This window comes from Meleagris gallopavo, chromosome 7 (assembly GCF_000146605.3).
Source record: "Meleagris gallopavo isolate NT-WF06-2002-E0010 breed Aviagen turkey brand Nicholas breeding stock chromosome 7, Turkey_5.1, whole genome shotgun sequence".
Lineage (NCBI taxonomy): Eukaryota > Metazoa > Chordata > Aves > Galliformes > Phasianidae > Meleagris > Meleagris gallopavo.
In genome coordinates, this window is record NC_015017.2 from 31,452,590 (window position 1) to 31,456,288 (window position 3,699).

The 3,699-nt window shown below is 42.2% G+C and overlaps 1 long non-coding RNA gene across 1 annotated transcript; it reads left to right on the top strand.

The window, feature by feature from the left end:
• Nucleotides 1-1,983: 1,983 nt before the first annotated feature.
• On the top strand, nucleotides 1,984-3,699 carry LOC109368641. The gene is made up of 2 exons (XR_004160383.1): nucleotides 1,984-2,200; nucleotides 3,559-3,699. It is a non-coding gene; the product is annotated as an uncharacterized LOC109368641 (long non-coding RNA).

Genomic DNA, 3,699 nt, shown 5'->3' on the forward strand with positions numbered 1-3,699 from the left:
GGGCCGCTCGCCCCGGGCCCAGCCATCGCCGTGGGGCTGAGGGGCTGGGCCGTCCGGCTTGGGTAGTGCCTGCAGCTCGGGCTGTTTTATATCGAGACACAGAACTACTGAGGATGGAAAAACATCGAGGATCCCCAAGTCCAACCCCAGCCCATCCCCACCGTGCCCACCGACCGTGTCCCTCAGTGCCGCATCCCCACGGTTCTGGAACAGCTGTCTGGCAGCCTGTCCCAGTGCATCGCTACTATTTCAGAGAATCAACGTGCCCTGTTATCCAGAGGACACCTGCCCTGGTGCAGCTTCAGGCCATTACCTCCTGTCCTGTTCTAGAATGGCTTGGGTTGGAAGGGACCTCAAGGATCATCAGGTTCCAACCCCCTGCCATAGCCAGCCTGTGTTGCTGGCAAAATTAACTAGATCAGATTGCCCGGAGTCCCATCCAACCTGACCTAACAACCTCTTGCAATTGGCCCACAGTGCTTGATTGGCCTGCTCAGCTGAGTTTGGGGTGCAGGACAGGGAGGGAGGAAGAAATAGCAAGATGTGCTTGACGGTACATCACGTGGCTTAGAACAAAAATGGGAGGAAAAAAAAAGAAAAAAAAAACAACACCCTCCAAGGATGCTTTTGACATAAGCAGAAGAAAGAGAAAGAAAATCAGGGCTGCTATCAGTTATGTACGAGTAGGAGGCTGCGTTCTTTTCCGTGATAAATCTTTTCAGGTGCTGTTACCATGTGGGACACCGGGCAGGTGTTACTGTTACATCCTGTTTTGTAAACCCAAAATGAATAACAAACCTCTCAAGCAAAACTTTTCGGAGAAGGAATGTTTGTCACGCTGACTCAGTTGAGAGTAGTGTTATCGTTGGTATGTAGATATTTTTTTTTTAATAGGAAGTCAAAATGAGTAACATCTAATGAACTGATAAAGCAACATTTCCAAAGAGTACAACTTTGTGAGAGAAGTCGAGGATTTGAGCAATTATATCTTTTTCCTACATTTGCTAATCAGCTATTACAAGAGTGATGAGAAGGCTGACATGCATGAGAAATACCCTTCTGATAATAAGCGCTTTGTTTCACACTTTTCTAGGTTCATAAAACTTGAATCGAGTCACGTCTCAATAGTTTTCCACTCTCGTCCACCTCTGAAGTTCCTGACATGGGAAGGATAAACTATTATCTATTGTTTTTAACCTATGCAAAAATGCTAGAATCTGAAAGTCTTTAAATATTTATCACTCACGTGATAAATATTTTTATAAATATAACTTCTTGTCTTTCAGCTATTGTCACATAGAAAGTGAGGTGGGAGGAGAACTTCAGTCTGGCTGCAAGATTGGTCCCAGTGTGTGCTGGAGTGCAGATAGACTGGATGTTTTATCCCCAACTTATAGAAAAATTGAGGCGAGGAAGTGAAGGCATTCATTTTTGAACTGTAGAAGTGCTAATTTGCAAGCAGGCAATTTAGGCTTGATTTTTTTTTTTTAGGAAAAGCCCCATGTATATACAGTTCCCATTGAAATTATACTTTAGGCACCCAAGCAGAAAGACTTTGGCCATACTCTTTTGGGGTCCTGCAGCCCTAATCCCATGTTCTAATTGGCGAGTAATCTGTGGACAGATATTGTAACAGTTCCTTTAGAATATTTTTCTACTTCTCACTCATTTGCATACTAATGGCATAAAAATAGGCACTTCCTGCCAGTAATTAGCTGGAGCCCAGTATTTAAAGAAAGAAAAAGACCACAGCATTATGGTAGACGGATGGTACTGAGGAAGCTGCAAAAAAGAGTCACTTCTCTTGCACTCAGTGCCCTTAATTTAGAGTTGATGACTGGCAACTCCGTTGCCTCTGTGTGACAGGGATTAACTGTTTTCTTGGCCTAATAACTTTGCCTCTAATGAGCCCCTCAGTAACTTTTTTCTTCACAAATCACTCTATCTGTCCTACACCCAGTCTTGCTGCTGTAAAGGTTTTTCTTTTTTTCTCCCCTTTTCCCAGAAAGAATAATGCTCAGAGTGAAGTCTGCACCGGGAGTGTTGTTCCATGTGAAGCACCATGACTCAGAGCAGCTTTGGGTGTACATGAGGAGCTGTGACCTAATGAGGCACTGTGCAACTCATAACCACATGAAGAAATACGAAGCTCCACGCTCAGCCTCTTTAAAACAAGCTGCTAAGTGCTGCAGAGCTTCAGGTATCTGTACTGGGCTATTTAACACGCACAGAGAGCACAGAGTTGAGCACAAACCAGGTTGGTGATACACGGATGTTCTTCCTGTGCAACTTAGCAACATAGGTAGCTTTCATTTAACGTATGAGTGCTTTGAGTCAAATACACAGTGGAGAGTTTTCTGTGTTGCAGAAATTTCTCCACTGCTCCTCTGCCGGTGGTATCTCTGTGAAAATGAAACATGAAAGTGTGGAGTTAACCATCTGACTCTGAGAAACAGTGATAACTTTGACAAGACAGGGAAAGTTTATTTTCCTCCTTTCATTCCCTCCACTTCTCTGGAGATAAGTAATATAGATCACATTCTCCAGGGCTACTGAGCTGACACCTTTAGCAAAGAATTAAATGGAGGAACTCTTCCCGTGGTATTACTTACAAGAAATTTAAGCAATTAGTGTTTGCTGCCTACAATCGGACAATACTGATCTCCAGTGATGCAATTTAAAAGCTCATGAGATGAAACTACAGTTAATTATATACCCTTAATTTATTTACTTATTTCAATAGCAAAGTAATTACTATTGTACGGGTATCAATCTCTCTAATACATTGATGGTAGCTATTAGCTTAACTGGAGTTGCTGCTCCAGATAGACCCAATGAATGAGGTTTTAGGTATTCCTAAAACTGTGATCTGAACTGCACCTGTAAGTGCTTTGTTCCCTTAGAGGGATCCAGAATGGAAGTTACAGTCTCTAAGGAATGTCCCTGTTCTTTGCAGACATGAAATGCCTGCCTCAAATTATTTCAATGTGATTTTTTTCATCAACAGAACTGTGTACATCCCAAGCGGCGATGTCCAACAGCTGGGATGGTTCTTTCAGACTCCACCAGAAAAGCCTTTTCCACCTTTCTTACACCTTTTAATTTTGTTTCCCCTCTATCCATCCCACTTTGTTGTTGATTTGAATGTCAAGTATGCATGGAACTCTGTGTGTTACATTGTGCCCAACTAACAAATGAAATTGTGTCACATGCTTCTTATCTTTAAAAGCAAACCTTGCAAAGCTTGTATCCACTCTTCCAGCAGAGCTTTATTACCAGAAAGTATTTTCCTGAAAACTTTGAGGCTCTAGCTTATTAAAGCAGATCCTTAGGATGATTGGGTCTATTCCATTAGTAGATTTATAAAGTGTACAGACTGGGTAAACAACAGTGACAGCTTGGGGAAGTGTATGCACCTGTTTATTAAAAAGACGTTAACAAGGGCAAATCTAAAATAAGAACATGTACCACAACCCAATTTTCAGCAAATTTTTATGCATGCCTACACTTAAGGTTACCAATGTTATTGGCAATTTCTCTCTCTCTTTTCTCTCTCAGGAGTACACAACTGATGAGCACGGAGCATCTGTGGCAAAGGAAAAAAACACCGTCTTCAAATTTTGAGGAGCAAACATGACCCTTTCTGTTTCTACTGATTTCCACCCACATTCAGTTAGTGCGAGAGAAGGAGGAAAATGA